The 19,369-nt window shown below is 34.5% G+C and overlaps 1 protein-coding gene across 1 annotated transcript in view; it reads right to left on the reverse strand.

Moving 5' to 3' along the window:
- LOC144468177 (uncharacterized) overlaps positions 1-9,289 on the reverse strand; it is a 115,959-nt gene extending 106,670 nt beyond the window's left edge. Inside the window, exon 1 of the mRNA XM_078177449.1 lies at positions 9,120-9,289. The gene's annotated coding sequence lies outside the window, so the exon portion shown is untranslated. The remainder of the gene's footprint in view (positions 1-9,119) is intronic.
- Between the last annotated feature and the right edge of the window lie 10,080 nt (positions 9,290-19,369).

Consider the following 19,369-nt stretch of genomic DNA (forward strand, 5'->3'; position numbering starts at 1 on the left):
CACGAAAACGCAAAATTACATTATTCAGAGTGCGCGCACGGATCGCGGAGCCTAACGGCACCTCTATGTAACTGTTCTGCACTTTGATCGTAACAATAAACGCGCTCCGATCCGCAAACTAGTTTCTTACAAGCCGTGAATGTTTACACTGTCTGAGAAAAATGTAGCGCATAAACCTTTGCCACTCGAAGCCATTTCAACTGCGAATCTAAAATCATTTTTCTGGCTTCCATAGCTAAAATTAAAACATCTATTGTAGTTTTTCCATTTTATAGAACAAAATTCATTCGTTACGCATTCAACAATTTTTTAAATCTATTTAGCTTTAGCGACATCTATGCAAATAATTTTGTAACGTGTTACAACAATTTTAAAGACACTGCAGAATCGCCACTCGAGTGCGGAGGGTTCATTCTGTTTTATTGAGCAATAAATCAATATGCAGATACACGCATTTTGAGGGATTTTTGGACAAATATTCAATGAAATAAACTTGAATTTTTGTACATGATTAATTTCCTTTTAATGAATAGCGTATTTTTGAGTGGGTGTTTTCTAGTTACAAAAGGTGGAATGAAGAATAACTGTCGTAAAAAAACGGACCGAATGAGACAGTTGTTTGCAGAGTACTTTTGTGCAGCTTCGAGTGACCTGAGTTTATTGCTTAGGTTTTTAAGAGAGTGATTGAGGGTAAAATTGGGATAGCGGTTGAGATAGTGTGAAACAAAGTGTTTACAACAGAGAGGTAGTGACGATAAAACGAAGGGACGAGGAGGAAGGTGTGAAAAAAAGGGTCGGTAAGGGTGGAAGAACCGAAAGCAAAAATTCAGGTATTTGAGAAGGGGAGACCTTAAAATCGTTATTATTCATACTTATTCATACTTATTCATTATTTTACTATTGTACTATTGCTGTCGTTGTTACTAAATTTGTTAGTTTTATTTTTTTTCCACGGAATCTAGTAGGTTTTTTCAAAACGACTTTGGAAAAATATTCTGACGAAATAGATTTAAATTCGATGAAAATGGAAGAAAATTCGAAAATATCAACGATTGAAATATATGATGGATGAAAGAATGGAGAATGATATAAATCGTATCTAAATTAAGTATGAATGAAATATTAATTACGATCATTTTACTTGTTTCTATTACCTATTTCTTAACAAATCGACTATTGTTTTGTCTTTATACATTAATTACCAAAATTAGTCTTCTCGGGTATGATTTATATGACCTCCGAATGGATATTTTGTTGTAATTGTTCTCATTCATCCACGATACACTTATCTAAATCATTCACACTCAAATTGTCTTCCATTTTCGTAGTATTTATATCGATTTTGTTAGAATATTTTCGTAAAAACCGTTTCAAAAAATGTCCCGAAAAGATTTTATTCGCACTATTCACCAGAAACAAAATTAAACAATTCGTAGAACTGGCTATATTTTTGTCGGACAGTGTACACATACGTAAAGGTCACACGGCAAGTAAGCGCGTACTTTGCTAACTAAACGTACAAGATATGTAAAATTGCGATAAATATAAGTGAAACTTAACCTCGAAAAGAATAAAAGAAAGAAATTACAATGGACAAAAATAGAATGCAAATAAAATTGATAGCAAAAATAATAAGAAGCAGGCGAGAGAAGACGGAATGGGAAAATTACGAATTAGAAGTAAAGAGAAGGAAATTGGAAGAAAAGAAAAATGAAAGAAAATAATGAAGAATAAAAGAAGCAAGAAAACGAAAAACGCAAAATTAATTTTTTTTAAATGGATAAACAAAAACTACTTGTACGTTATCATTGTACGTCGCTATACATATGTCCTAACACCAAAATTTTTAAATATGACAAAGCAAAATGTAAAAAATCGAAATTTCTTAAACATTATAGTAGATTTTAATAACTGATATCCTTCTTCATCATAAGTTTATGATACGTATAATATTAAAAAATAATAAACAGATTTTCCTACCTGAAAAGTTGACAAATATTAAAACTAGAGGTTGACATTTTACAGATTAAAAAGTCAGGTTAAGTTCATGAAGAGATCAGGAATGGTATAAAACTATTACAGTTTCTTAGTTTACTGTTTTATAATCTTTTGTACCGTAATAATTCATTTTGATAGTCTATCGCAAGTTAGATATCAAAACTAAAGGTATAAAACGATCTATTAAAACTCCCCTTTTCTACAATTCAAGCCTTCAAAAATATTTACATTTTCCATATAAATCGTTAACACGTTTTAACTATAGTCACAAATTCTCGTAAAGGTGACAAGAAAGACATCGAACGATTGGGTTCGCTTCATAATTTTTCTGGACTAGAATCGATTGTCTGGGTAATCGCGAAACAAGAAATGTGAACTGTATGCCTCTGGTGTTATCAGTTCGAGATAATGATGCTTGCGGTACTTCAACTGATACACAGCTGTAAGAAAAGTGAGGAACAATTGGATTCATCCTGACGGTTACGAAGGTATAATTGTAGAACGCGCGAGCAAAACAAAGAGGTTTTACGGCTTATTAGCCTAAAAGGAGTCACGCAGTCGATGCTGCTGCTCGCACGGTAGCCGGTGGCGAAATTACGAGTTTGCACGGGAAGAGCAAGCCACCGAAGAACCATCAGATTCTATTCTAGTCACATCTGGCGTATCAAGTGTGCTTAATAATCATCGCTGCCGTGTTCATTTCCACTCGACCGTTTCCCGGTGCATATAATTCCGAAGGATCGTCCATCTTTCCCGCGATTATTAATTAAAATCCGACGCGGCTGATTCCATACTTGATTCCCGAGCTCCTCGCGAGATTGCATTCAACCGGTGTTTGTGCCACGGATTTCAAACGTGCGAATCTTCTATCTAATGTTACATAAATCCGTCGCTCCGCAAAAATATCTGCGCGCGTTTACGTGTTCACGGAAAACGAGAATCATCGCGTTAAGTGCTGCGTCCGTTACGTATGGACGAGACTAACTTCTGACCAATGCTCGAAATTCATTTTAATTTTCATATATTCGAAGAGGCTGCATTTTGATTAAAATGTTTAGCTTGCAAAAGAGTTAACGCCAAACTTACCGCGGTGGTTCAAAATCACCGGTTTCACTTATTTTACTTAAAAATTTACTGTCATTTTTGTGGAGAATGCTTGAAGAAACTTCTTAAGTTTCAAACAGACAGTATAATAAAAAATAACTATAATAAAAATAATTTTGTATTTTAAATTAACACTGAAAGATGATGGAGTGTCGATTAGGTAAATGTGCCATCGATCACTGTGTCGGTAATGTCTGTACATCAGTTGCTATTCCTACTTGCTGTAAACACAGCGATGATGCGGTTTTCTATCGATCTTCTCTATCTTCCCTAAGCATCGTATTACACGGATGCGAATTTACGCATTAACAAGAAAAACAAGTGACCAGACCACAATAAAATCGAATCTCAAGCACTGGTGAAGCCCTGCTTTACGTGCAATTTCGTAAGTTCCCATTCGTAAGTTCCCACTTCGAATTGTATACACGTCATCTTGAAATACAATTGTACCATTTCATTCGGGAGTACTTTTGACAAGATATTGAAAAGTCGAATAAGAGATCAAATCTCACGGTATTTTATGTCATTGAAGACCTCGTAACGATTAATATTCAGCTCAAAATTAAAGATTGTCATCCTCTGCCAGAATTTATCCGATCAACGATTAACGATTATGACTCATTAGTTAATCAAAATTATTATGAATTAGTTACAACAACTAACGAGTTATAATCATTAATCATTGATCAAATTACTTATTGTCCAATTCCGTCTAATGGCAAATAATTTTATATTTACAATACAACAGAAGAAGTATCGCGCAATTTTAATTTTACCATTAACTATCTTCTTGCACTATGCCCAACACAATTTTTGTAACAAACTTTGAAATATTTTTAACGATCCGTCAAGTAAGCTTGTTTTAATATAGGAGGTGTAACTGGGTTACAAAAGCAATCGCTATACTAACTCCTGTCTTTCCTACTCTTATATTAATAAACAAGTTGGTCCGGTTTTCGTGTGTCCTTCACGGACAGTGGTTAAAAGAGTCTAAATGTTGGCACGACCGTGCAAAAAAATTCTCAGAGCAATCAAACGCGTTTCCATGTGTGTCACAGATCTATTCCGAACTAGGGTAATCGAGAACCCCGCTCGCTAACGCGGATATTTGTCGCTCCCTAGAGACAAACTTCCGCACGACAGTGTTAACCGAAAGGTGTCAGAGGAACGACATCCACAGAGGAACTTTAAGTAGCAAAATCAGCTTTTAATTGCACAAAAACGCTCTCCTCTTGGCCTTTTTCGTATCTACAATTTATTGCGAAAATTCTGTTTAATTGCACTATTAGCAGAAAATCATTCAAATGCACTCAATTCTGTTTTCAGACAGTAGATACGTTCCAAAAAACCTTTTGGATTGGTTCAATGTTTACACGCATACAAACTCAATCTCAATGGTTATTGCCTTAAATATATATGTATATTTAAAAGATTACAATTAATAGAATTAAATGCCTTTGAAATTTGAATCAAGTAACTGCTTAAATCTGCTAAATCGAATGAAAGCATGTAAAAAGGAAATTGAATTCATTTGTCTAGATTATGTTAAATTAAAAACGCGTGGCAAAAGTTATATAAAACAGAATAGTAAAAAATTATTATGCTAATAACAGATTGGAATAGAAGTTAGACGTCACAAAATTCTGTGTCAATTAAGAAACAGACCTAACGCTGTGCAAACTCTGTATGTGCGCGCGTGCGTGTGTGTGTGTGTGTGTGTGTGTGTGTGTGTGTATGTGTGCACGAAAATGCGAACAGTAAATCATTCGACAAAGTTTTATGAATAATGCAGGTAAATGAAAATTTCGTTCACCGAATTAACACGCATCTCGCTAGGAACCATACTTAACAAGCAGTCCCTAAGTCATATCTTTAACTAGACAAACAATTGTAACCAGACAAATGCGATTTATACGATCCTAAAAAGAAAAGAAGTTCTCTAACTTCTTATTCCACGTTCTAATAAATACAGCAAGCAATTAATTTCACAGTTATAATTCATTTCATAGTTATCATCTGGTTACTAACGACCGGTAGATGCAATTTAAAAGGAATGCTAGATGCAATCGGAAATAATTCAACGAAACAATTCAGCGGACGTTGAACAATTTGCGAAAACGTTTTACGGAATTAAATCTCTCTTTGAATATCGGAAAAGAGATTATAATAAATAAATAAATGTAAAAAGTCGAAAATACGTAAACTGTGCAGAACGTAAGTACCATGCTAATCGGTTGAACAGTGATAGAGATAAAGCAAGGAAATATTTGCTTGATGGTGACACGATTTCTTCTTCTCTCGTGCAACAATCTACTTGTAATTATGTAAATCGGATCAAGGATCCCGTGAATCACGGTACGCCTCGGAGAATTCGCGGCGATCGTTTCACGGAGGATGCGAATCATTTTTCGTGAGATGCAACAATAATTTGCGACCCTATTATCGCGTGGAAGGATCTGAGACGTCGATGGAAAAGTTCAGGCGATCCTCTGGTAAATATTGCACGCGAGATTGTTTGCGATAATAATATCGAAAATTTGCAGCGCGCCAAAGTGGAATAATTTTCTGATAGAAGATGGAGAAACATGGTCCGAGGTTCAGGCAATTTTCGATGTCATCTGCATCGGCGAACTTCGTCGCAAAAATCAGAACCGCTACCGCTGCTTATTGATTTAACCTTTGACCCTTCGACAGCACCGCTAGGTCGTGCTTAATCCAAGTTATCGGACTCGCAGGATGAAATAGGCACTGTGCGTGCAACAGGAGGTTGCCATAAAAAAATTACAAGTTAACAACGAATATATATGCGTGTTTCTTATAAAATACTGCACATATGTTTTATTATACTGTAATTACTGTAACTGACCCTAGGTTCATATTTGTAATGTGTGATCACTTTTTTAAGGTTTTAATATATTAATCAAACAATTATTTATTCTAATCTATTCATAAATTATTCTATAAATTTATTCGAATGAATTCTTATTCAAATACATTTTTATCTAGAGTTTGAATTCCATTGCATATTTATTCGACGTTGTAGAATAAAATTATGCTCGTTAGTCTTTATCTGTTATATAAATATACTTTTGTCTATTTCTGGTACTAATAAATATCATCTGATATTGTAGTGTTAAAAATATTGTGTAGAATATCTGTAAGTCATCAATATGTATTATTGAGTTTAATTATGGTGTACAGATTGCGTCAACTTCCAAATCTCAAATAAATTTTAAATTATACTTTTTATGAGAAATATTTCTAACTTAATACATGTACATACATCATACAAATATACCAATAGATGAAACATGAAATAGTAAAAGTATTAAAAGAATTTTTAAAAATGATTTTGTTGAAAATATTTAACGCAGAAACAATTTCCTATTCAACTTCCATTTATCGTAATCGATGCAATTTTTATATTGTGTAAAGATCCACAGCCTCGTAATATGCTATAACAATTTCAACGCAGCAATTGTGCACGAAAGTACTGTTTGGCAAAAATTAAGGTAATTTGCATAAAGAATTTAAATCGAGAATTACTTTCAAATATCTAGTGCAGAGAAGACAGTAAATTCTACATTACATCGAAATATTGTTTTTGACAAGTATCACTTTCTCTTTTTTTATATAGAACAGAAGACGACCACAAACGAGATGTAAAATTCAAATTTCAAATTGCTGAGGAAAGCTTCTGAAAACTTGATTGTTTTGTTAATCTGTTCGGAACACAACCTCGTAGTAATCGCATTCTCCATTCGACCTCGACGTAAATTATTATCGGCATTTATGGAAATGCAGCGGAATCGTATCAGAGAAAGACCTGGTGTCTCTTTATCTAATATTAGCTCCGAAATTAATGTTTAATCGATAGAAGTTATCTGACATTCGTGACACTATCTGCGATATTCGTGGATGAGCCATTTCGGTACGCGCGATTCATCGATCAATTACTTCCTGTCAGCTGATTTATAATTTCTTCATCTTGATTTCTACATATTTGAATTTTCCATTTCAATATACCTCGCTTGACGAATACTGTGTCAGAATTAAACTGCGTAGACAGTTCAATAACGAATTTATAATATATAATATTATTTATAACACGCCAAGCATAATCATGTTAAGCATAATTATGTTAATCGTACCTTTATTATTGATTAAACTGAAAATTAAAAGCGAAATTGCATGGTGACAAACTTGCAATTCGTTCTACGATTTATTTCAATTGATCGCAAAACAGAATTACAATTGCAAATATTTACATGAGTTGTTGTAACTCACTGGACACTTTCACGTATGCTTTTAATAATATCTGCCTAACTATAATACAAACTTAAGGAAGAAAATTCTGAAATTTCAAACGCAACGAAATATTCATCCCATTCATACGATTCAATAAGCTCTAGACTCGTAAGTCGCAACATTTTCGCAGGTATCATTGGATTGTAAACATGACTGTATTGATCGTTCCGCATGAATGATCTTGGGAATTTCTATTCAGGTATCTAATCGAAAAATATCATTTACACACGCGTGTTATTAATTTTAATCTGATGAGAACGATAAATGAAATTCGATTTTACAAATCGACTGTAACATGATTACTGTGTTCCACTGTTATACCCTAAGTGTTACCAAATATTTGTTTATATAAATTCAATATTGTGAAGTAAGGAATTCTACATTTCATCTAAAATAGATGCATTAAATAAAAGATATTAATAACGAACATACGTATCGCATTTCTGCTTTCCAATTTCAGTTTTCAAGGACACTAAATTGATTTCGACAATCAATTCGAATTAATTTTCAATATAAATGTAAATCTAAATTACAATACGCTGAATGCATTCAGTAAAATTTAATGGATGATCGTTCATTCGTTACGAAACTTTTAAATCTCTGTTTAACATATTTTCACGCACCTTAAAAAAAGGTCCTAGAACATTTTCAAATAGAACCGCGATTATTTGAATTTTCGACATCTAAATACTTCATTATACGAATACCTTTCACATTTAATTAGCTGAAGACAATTCAAATATAAGACCGTTTAAGGAAACAGATTAACAAATATTTAATTTAGTACCGTAACCAAGTAATTCAGATTCTACTATACATAATAAACTCGGCCAAAGAGACGCAATAACTGCTTTGCAATCCATGTATAAATGCCTCGCGTAACTTGGGAACAATATTTTAAGCATTCTAAGAAACGACAAACAACAATTTTTAATTTTCTAAAGAAGGTAAGAGAAACTGTCAATAATTAATAATAATAAATTCATTAAGCTGTTATGATCTTTAAAGTACCGAAACTATTCTTTAGAGAGCTAGACTTTAAAACGTAATAACTTGTTCACAATTCCATCAAATGATTTAAATTTTGTTTACATGTCATCGTTTAGTTATTTATATTTGTTTATGTTCTCGCGAAAACTTCACGTGGCCGGAATGACAAAAAAAAATAAAACCCGATGTTTTTCTAACTGTTTTACCTGAGCTTACATATAATTAGCATTATATATTATATATAATGAAGAAAATTTAAACATCGTATTTTATAAATATCGCTTGGTGCGTAGTCAAATTAACAACACTTAATGATGTAAAAATCTCCAGATTTCGTGTAGTTATTAATAGAAGATCCTAAACCACGATGTATATAAATCATAACAACGTTAATGTCTTCTGAATTTCAATCCTGCATATAACTCCCCAAGACCTAAGAAATCGATTGTTTAAATTATTGTTCGCAGCTTAGTTAAAAGAAAAGTTCAAACAAACATAGTTTTTTATTTACTTTAATATTATTTTTACTAAGAAACCAGTCAGTCTAAAATTCGCGTAATTCGGATCAATTTTCCAAAAGTTATCGCATTTTCGAAGATGTTCTCACATTATCATTTCTCACTGTACATAGTCCTGCCATAATCGCATGCCTACGTTCGTCCTCGAAGAATTAAAATTTGCCATTTCAAGGATAAATTAAAGTGAAAATAGTTGTTTACCTGTGATGAAAGTGATCCACGGGATCGACGCACAAAGCTTCGGGAATCACGATCACAGAACTTTCGATCACGACGATAGTTTCGTCCGCGTTCGCAAATAAAAAAAAAAACTCCGAGCGACGATGTTGCGCGTTCGACGGTCCAGCACCGACTGACGACGCGTCGTTCGCGACGACGTCACCGTCTGGCTACGGACGGCGCCTAACTACTCGCCAACACACGATTGGTCGCCACGGCCGACCACCTTGCGCGTACTCTTCTTCGAGTACACCTGGCTAAATTGCGCGCGATATACTCCTGCACGTTACAGAGGCCGGGAACAATAGAAGTGGAACCGATACCTTTACAGCGTGACGCTTTTTTTCCGCCGTTTGGGACGAATGAATGAGATGCGTCCGCTCCACGCTGACTCGCGACTAGTGACTGCTACTCAATGCTCGATTAGGAGGGCCCCTTGGTGGGTAAAGGTACCTATTACTGCGGACACAAGCTATTCGCTCTTTTTCGCACTTTTTCCTCTACTTCTCTTGATTTCATATGAAAAAAAAACAGTTCTTGAATGCTTGCTTCTTAAAGAGTTATTTTGAACAAAGAGCGATCTCTGATCATTTAGCCTAAGATCTGAAAAATATTGAAAGTTTATCACACTTTGGACTAATTACTGCAGACAAGAGTCGTGTGCCAATTATTGTACATATTATGGCCAATTTAGATTTTTTATATAAAATACTGCAATAGAGAGAATTTTGTAAAAAGTTAAAAAAAATCGTGAAGATAATAAAATGAAACGGTTTTCAACTGTATGATAAACTTGATAAATTATTTACTGCAGAAGAAATAAATACAGCTTATTTCTTAAAGCTTCTGTGTTCGTATTAATTATTTATCAAAGACAACATTTAATATCTGCAATCGACACAAAATTATTATTTATATATATTTTATATTATTATTATATATTATTATATATTTATCAAAATAGATTTCAATTTTGCAGTTCTTTTCTTGAGTCAAGATTCTATAGCTAAAGATTCCTTTAATTCACTCGATATTTCTAAAACATTCTTTTTCTTTTTTAAATCCTCCATTTTCTTCAGTCTTTCTTTCTGTCTTTTAATTTCTCTCATAATTGTAGCTTGTTTTTATATGGCTTTTTAATTCCTTCGTTTTACATTTATTTATTTCTTATTTACATAAGGCCTTAATTTTGTATTAAACGTCGCAAGGCAATGTCTGGATAGATTTTTATCCAAAGTATTTACATTCGTTCACTTAATAACTCAATTTTCTTCATTTAACACTAAACATACCACCACCTGTTAAATGACCGGTATCACAGTTTTTATTTCATAATTATTCAAATTATAAAGCTGCTTTTATTAAAAATTGTGGAAAATATGTCTTTATTAAGATAGGCACTGCTGCCTGTCACATTAGCAACAATTTAAACAAGTCTGCAAGAAGTATCTTTAACAATATATTTTGAAAATTTTCTGAATAGAGCTCAGAATTATTATAAAAATCGTCCATAGTACAGTTTTTGATATATATGAATACGCAAGGAAAATTACTTTTTCATATTTTGTGATGATAAAGCAGGTATGTAAACAATAGAATGGGAGTAAAATATCTTTTATGAACGTTGTTGTTTGAAATATTAACATTCGAAAAATGCAAGAACGGTGGAATAATATTTCTACGTCCTCAGCTAAAATATATTCTCATTGAACTACATAAATTTTATCAAGTCAAAAAATGTATTTCTACGCATTTTCATCTTATACACCTGTAATAACAGGTCCCGTCGCTATTTACGTATGATAAAACAATTTTCCTGTTAAAAGAAAAGTGTATAATATCCGCAGCCTAGTTATCATAGTAATCAGTAACTCTAAAATATCATATCACACTAAGCAACTGTATCCCTTTTAAAAATGAGCACAAGGATAACGCAACAAGAATGTTCTCGAAGACCGACAATCTTAAAAATCGGTTAACCTCTAGATCACTTCTGTCTCTGCTAATAACTCGAGCAAACTTCAGTCTGCATAAAAAATTCCAATTATATTTAAACTAGTTCAACGAAACTTCCGACACATTCTGCCACTGCTTGGACGTTGTTTTTGACTTAGGGCACAACGATTGCGACGCAACAATCAGGATTACGAATGCCAAGTCCGGCGAAAGATACAGCGCGTTATAACGTGTCTATGAAACTTTATCTCGAATTTCGGCGACCTACTACGGATAACTTCATGAAAGTTTCACTGTTAACACATTAGCGACCGTTGTCATGTGCCGTACAGATCTGAGAAGTTGGCTAGCGGGACTGCATGCAGGCATGAAGAGGCAAGCAAAAGCACTCTACTTGCTCTCCCCGATTCCGGCTGTGTGCGAGCTGATGGGTTGTCATAACTCACGGAGTCAAGAAACGCTTGAGAAAAGAATACCTCCATGCCAGAAACGTCGAGCAAATCTCTAAATCGACCGAAACATTGTCTTCTTTAATTGGAGGTATAATAAGCAGATAGTTAGCTAACCAATCTAAAGCTATGCTAATTTATTCTTCCAATTTTACAAGGTGTGCGGGTAATTAATCCTTTTATGTAAATCAAAATTAATCCTTTCGTGCAAATTAAAATGAATTCTTTTGTGTAGATCAAAATTAATTCTTTTGGAAACTCACTTATTTGTACTTATTTATAATAAAATTCGAATTTAAGAATCGCGCTACGTTCTATAAATAATTATTGTAGTTTAATGAAACTATTTTATTTGTAACGAAAGTATTATTTTATGAATAAGTGTAGAAATACATATCTTTAAGAATTGAATAAAAGACGATAAATTTCAATCTGTGAAAGTTCAGTTTACCACTGATTTTCTTCAAGGATAAATAAAACTTGCGAAAGGTTTACTTTGATTAAAAGTAAATTTTTCCAGTTACTTTACAGTCATAAAATATCATAGGTATGGTGTATATCAATTCTACATACAGGCACTTCCTGGATTCGTCAAATTATTCTCGGTAATATTTCTCAGATTCTCAGGTTAAACATTCGTTATCTTATATTCGAATATCTCGGCGGTTAAAAAATGTTGTAAACGTCATACTAACTAACCAGTTAATACGAAATCGTGAGAACACGGGTGAATTCCCCTGATAGGTTCCGTTTCAACGATTTTTGGCACTCGGCCAAGGAGCATCGAATATAGCAATTCCTTGCGATTATCGAAGTGAAAATCCGCGAGGAAGTATCATTTAATCTCGCGAACCACTTCAAGGAAAATTCAGACTAACAGATATGAAATGGAACTAGGAAGAAACCAGTGACGTGGAAACCATGACGCTCCGGGAGTACCAGGGCATTGTTATCAGGGAAAACAATGAAATGAGATCGTGCCGCGGATTTCACGTTTCCGCGATTCCGTCGGGTTTTATTCACGCTTGTCGTTCGCTGCCGAAAGAGTACGTGATCGCCGCACAAAAGTATGCAAATAGAAAGAAACGAATTCCCCGAAAGAAAACCCGTGAAACGTTGCATCACCGGCGACAGTCTTTTACACGGCGACATAAAGAATAACAACTTTCGCCGTCCACCATTTATAATTTGGAGAAAGTGCGCGCGGCACCTTTTCCATCTGAATTTCGTTCAATCCCGTGCCGTCGTTAAACCATGATTATGTTTCACCGTTGTGTTTAATTAGCCGCCTTGTCGTCGACACGAAATCTTTCGCATCATTTTATAATTTGATTAGCTAGAAAAAATGACTGGAATATCTTCGCGCAGCTTTCAATTCTATGGATTCATTAGAAATTATGCAATCGTGTTTTTCCGTTGATAGTCAACGATGCGAGCAATGTGCTTTTAATTTGGTACGCACTCCTGACAGGTGATAATAATTGCAGCCATAGCGAGAGTCTAATTGTAAGTCCAAATTTAGCAAATATATATACCTCGAAATGTAATAACTATAGCTCGAAATTGAAGTATGCTTTTGAAGTGATTTCGAGGAACACAAAAACACTTTTCTCAAATACAAAATCATTTCTAAGAAATATTACACGCTAATATAATACTACACGTTAAACATTATCTCGAAACAGAGGCTGTTCGAAGAATAAATGAAAACATATTTAATATTAATTTTTCTAGATGTCTCTAAAAATATACTAAAAGTATACGTCTTTTCAAACATAAAATCGTCTCTGAAAGAACAATAAGATCGGATCGAAAAATATTTGAAAATTCACCGTTATATACATAATCGAAACAAGGTGTCTCTTTAAAGGCCATTTTCATTTCTTCTGAGCTTAAATCACAGACATTGCAAAACACCACTTGACAATATCTTGCATTATCTAATTCAACTTAAAATATTATTTAATCATGCTTCGACCATACGAAAATGAACGAACAAGGAAATATAAACCTAATTATACTCGAGAACGCGACGAAAGAAAAATATGCGCGCATAATCTAATGGTAAGACACGAGGTGCGCGATGAATACGAGAAATCTTGATGTTCCGAAAAATTGAGGAAAAAAGTCAATGGAATAAATCTGATTTCTCGGTCCGAGAAGGCCCAGGCGGAGGCTTCGCAAGTGTTAGTGGCGATCGGGAACACGGAGCTCGTTCACCCGGCTCGCTAATCCACGTGTGCTGCGCTATTGCAAAATCGCGGAACGGACTAGCCACGCGCGGAATATCACGCAAGGATACGCTGCGATGCACGTAAACACGATAAGGGCTGCGAGTTGAATGTTAAAATAGAAACGACGATTTTCACCGGTTTGCAAAATACCGATTGGTTCATCTTATTTTAATGGCGATCGGTGGTCGGTTGATCGGAACGTGAATTCACGTTCACGCGGAAACGAAAGGCTCGAATTTACCGATCCGGCTGCAAAAGTGAAAAGAAACGCGTATAATCGGAGGTCACTGTGTTCTCCAACCTTTTGCCGCTGTTGTGCTTAAACGGCACTGTTTGGTTGTTATCCGAATAAAATCTTATTCGAATCAATTTCTCGAGTAAAATTTTATTCGACTAATTTTTGGAATAAATTCTTCAAATTTAATTTTATTCGAATAAATCTGCAAATAAAATTATATTAAAAATTCAGTTATATTATTATGTTAATAGTATGCCCAACTTTGTTAGACAATTTTGATAAAACTGTAATCTAATTCTCTATAACAATGCGTAACTTTTAAGTCCCACGTTAATTATTGGTGTCTTTTAAATATGATTTCGTTTCTTTATCGTATTCCCTAACTTCTCATCTTAAACTGTACTTACACCGTTAATTAATTAGATTTCTAATTTTATTCTCTATAATAGCACGTAACTTTCAAGATACACAGTATTACTTCATTGTGTTCCTTTAATTTCTTATCATAATCTAAACTGTAGTTAGAGGGTTCGTTAAACTTGCAATCTGATTCCATTTAGTGCTGCGTTACTTCTAAATGGCATGATTATTGTTACTAGACTGTGTATCTTCGTGCAAAATAAAAATGTCCTATACGTGATACAAGCGGCAAGCGTCACTTCATGTGCTCCTACCATTCTTTAATGTTTTTAATAGATTGAAAGTAGTGCATTGAAATATTTTCGTTCTAATTTTAATTGCGACTCTCGATCGCTACTTATTTTCTTATGATTTGTTATGTTATTTGTTATTTTATTATGATTTGACGCGATACGTCGAGCGACGACGTTTATTTGCGTTTGATTTCTGGTAGTAAGAACTATTTTTTTTCAAACCTTAGTTGTGCAATCGGGTGGAGATTTTCGCTAGTATCGTGAACGAGCTTCCACTTCAATCTCCTATTTCGAAAATATTCGTTTCAATGAAAAACTGCAAATGATTCTAACAGAAAATAGGAAAGATTGCAGAGCCTGGCCTCAACGAAATGAGTCTGCTGACAAAGCCGGGGATGCAATACAGTCAATTGCTTCATAAAATGTCATACTAGACAATATTACGACGACTAAAATTCGATTCAATTATTATTTTGTGTTTGTCGAATCTGATTTCGTTTCTTCGCCAAAAATTGTAACAACGCATTGTGTCATTGTCTCTCGCCAATTAAAGGGTATCATCGTTGCGATTTTACAATTTCGTGAGTTTTAATTACTTTGTACAGTTTCCAAGCTATTTTGATGTCGCATACTTTCGTTGCAAGTTTGAAAAAATAGGACTATGGACTGAATAAAAATTTCATTAATTTGCTTGGTATTACTACTAGAATATTTACGATTTTTAGTTCGAACAAATTAATGAAAACATTCGAAAACAATTGCCCCTAAAGAAACTTAGAAATCGACCCCAACAATCTCTATCAACAGTCTATATATATTTTAACAATCAATTTAAATGTTCATCTCGTACATTGTACCTAAAAATCATGTTGAGAAAATTTATTATCTCATAAGCACGCCCATATATTTTTTAATCAATTATTTTTCCTTAATCGATAACACCGACGTTGCAATAATTGGAAATACAGACTGACCTCTCCTGAGATTTCGTTTAATATAAATTGCCAAACAGACTCGACTATTCGCAACATCGCTAAAACGATTACAGATGTTACCTCATATAACCAGCGACCTTAAGACGACAAAATATCAGAAACGATGACATAAAGAAGGCTCCTCGTCATTTGAACGCCTTATTAAGTTCTCTGCTATTAGCAATCGGTTGCTGCGATTAATCACAGAGACACCGGTTAACTCGAATTACTATGCGGAAAAAGAGACCGACCTGTGACGTCAAGACGAGTACACAGTGTTTACGAATGCTAAATCAGATGCTAAAACGGGTATTATTTAAAACTGTATCGCGATTGGCCGTTTTAGCATTCTGTCGAAGTGGGCGTATATACGCGAACCAAGGGGAATGATTGTTGCCGGCGCGAGCGTATATCGGGCCGGCCATAAGCGGCAGGAATCATCGGATGCCTAACCCAGGCCTGGGCCGGTCGTAATCTATATCTCCGGCGACTAACTCGTACATTTTCTCTAAGGTATCTCCGTCCGTAACAGTGTACCCGTAGCGGAGTACGAAACAGTTACAATCTTAGTCGCAGGGCGACGCCGACATAACTCTCTGTCGCGGTCCGGTGTCGTATTTAATCGAGACCAGCGTAATTTATGCGTTTCTTGCGCGTCCCTTCGCCGTCATTCGCCTGAAATTGCCGTGGGGAACGAGTTTCGCGTTTTTACGGGTTGACCGAAATACGATAATTGATACCTGAACCGATTAGAACGACGACGATCACGTCCTGCCCCACCTCGGGCCATGCTATCTATAAATATCGCGTGAAAACAAGAGATTTGACGATACCGACCGCCTTCCGACACACTGAGATAACAGGTGGCACGAAAATAATTATTACCGGGCAGACTCTCTCTACCTGTATGCCAATTACGAACGCGTGATTCTGCGTTTATCGATGCGTGTTTCCAGATGCACGCAACACACCGGCCCGCGATCGCGACGATGATAGCGATCCTGGACCTTTGTTCTACGACGTTTTATCGAACCGTTAGCATTCGCCGCCATTATAGATCCTGGGAATTCGAGCCGACTTCGTGACATCTTACTCCCGGGGAACGCCAGCTGCCAAATTATGGGAATGTTATGGTTCATAGACGCATACGATTCAAAGCAACGTAAGTTTCTTATAATTGGGCTGAGCGATTTGAGTTTTGTTTGAATGTTACAGAGATTGGTTTAACAGAGAATTGTTAAAAAGTTATTTTCAAAAATTGTGACTCGCATTAATATTCGCGCATCTTTCAAAACGGAATAACTTTGTAAATGTACATAAAATTTTCTTTAAATTGCATATGTAGTAATCAACTTTAAACCTCTCTAACTTTATTATTCTTACGAGTGTTTCTTCTCGAAAAAAAGCAAATAAAACAAATGATCTTTTAAAACGGAATACTACTTCGACTTCAACCATGATCTACACAAAGAAATTTTGATAAAAAAATGAGAATTTGCATTGTCTTCGTGATATTTTCATTCAGTATGCTTTCAAACTTTTGAAACAATAAGTAAATTGAGGATATGTTAAAACAAGATGGATATTAAAAATAACTTTGCACGATTAAACTGAACCAGTTTTACCTTTAAAATAACTGTGTGAGGTAAATAACAAAATTATCAGAAATGTATTTAGTAATCAGGAAAAAGTATGTACAGCTGCATAAAGCTTGCATATAATCTGAGGTTCGACATGGTTAAATATAATAGAAAAAGCATAGTGGAACTAAATTTGAACAACATCGAGATGAATTAAAAACACAAACATAGTTAAACTTATCTTATTTAACAACAATAATATATGATCTTGTGAAGGAACTGGAGGAATAAAGTTGTGAAGTTATGTTTGTCATCGAGTTCAACATTGACATATAAATGAACAATTTATCGTCGAATAAACAGTCTTTGTAATTAAAGATTTATGTTAATAACAGTTTCTATCTTTAATAATACTTAATAAAATCTATTTTTATATAATCCTTTTCTTCTTTTCATTCACGACATGTACTAACGAAGAGTGAATATTCAACTCTAAAGGATATCTGATTGCAAATATAATAAACTCGAGACTATTATATTAAAATAGGAGTGTCAATTTTAATGAATTTTCATTTTAACATATGTTCGTCTGTGGAAGTTTTCTAGCGTATAGTAATTACTAGAATTAGCGGTGTACAAGGAAAAGACGAAAGAATTTCCGCGAATCTAATGTATTGCAGATTACATTACATCACAAGTAAACATTGAAAATATAGTGTATTATATTTATGACCTCCTTTACGATAAATACAATTACAAGTAAACGTTGAAACCAATGGCTAGTAACACAATGAATAAAACAATGCCTTTTGTTGGACTAGAGAATACGAAACCGTAAAATCATAGACCGAAACATATTGTATATATGTACATATACGTATATATTTATACATCATTTTCTGAGGGAAGTCAAATGTATCATAGAAAGTCGTTGCAGAAGGAAACTTTTCAATTTTCAAATGTACAGTAAATTTAATTACAATAAAAATCGCAGAAAATTTAGAAGATATATATAAAAAACAAGTAAACGATTAACTGTAAAAGTGGAATGCTTGAAACTTTAAAATGTGTTCTGGTCTATATAGTCATATGACATCTCTTACGAAGGAGTAACGATATAAATCACGACGACCTTTCGGAAATCGGAAAATTAGCGAGCGCATGTTTCTTGAAGCCAGTGTATAGTGACTTTCGTGATAGACAGGAAACGATGGTGGGTCAGGGTCTTTGGAACCGGGATAGAGACGAGGCGAAGGAATACGTGGAAAGAAAGACGAGCAGAAATTCTTGGCCAGACGCGTAACCTCGCGTAATCGAGTTGACCCCGTAGGACGATTAGCCAAATTGGAAGGTCTCTTGGATGACACTGAGTCATGACTTCTCCTTAAAGTTCACGATCGTCGGGTTTAGCGGCTGCTGCCACACACGCGCGACCGCTTTAACAAACATCGCCGGCGACGGTTTCAGATTCATGAACGTATAAAGCGATCGCGACGCGAACGTGAAAGAAGAATAACAGGTATACGGATTTCAACAAACTGCGTGCCACCCCGCGCGTTTACAGCCGGGAATCACCGATCTCAAGATAACGATATCTCCGTAACACGTGGAATTGGTTCCGTTGGAATGATTTTTAATATTGATCATGGAACTTTTTCTAAAAATAGATCGTTGTTCATAATGTCTGTAAATAGTCTCCTTAAAAGACTACTTCGTGAAAATGATAATTCGATAAGAGTAAAGTAAAATTCCATACAAAGTAAATACAGAGGTTGAACGAAGATTTGTTTTCATTCTCAACATTTTTAATAATTTAGATAAAATCTAACAGCATTTTTAAATTTATTCTGTGCATTTATTGTTTCGAATCCCATTTTCATACTTTTGTCGTGAATATATTATTCGGCGATTCTAATTGAAATTCATCTTTTTACTGAGTTAGCTCTAAGATCGTCAAAATAAAGTATTTATCTCCATAATTTAGCTTTTAAATTAGTTTTACATAATCGAAATAAAATATGTACTTCTTTTTTTATGTCACTGATTGCATCGAATTGTGAACAGAGTTTAATTAAAGTTTTATAAATTATTATATACAATATCAAATACGGCATCGATTAGAGATCGCAATTACATGCAAGAAACTCT

This window comes from Augochlora pura, chromosome 3 (genome assembly GCF_028453695.1).
Source record: "Augochlora pura isolate Apur16 chromosome 3, APUR_v2.2.1, whole genome shotgun sequence".
NCBI classification, from domain to species: Eukaryota; Metazoa; Arthropoda; class Insecta; order Hymenoptera; family Halictidae; genus Augochlora; species Augochlora pura.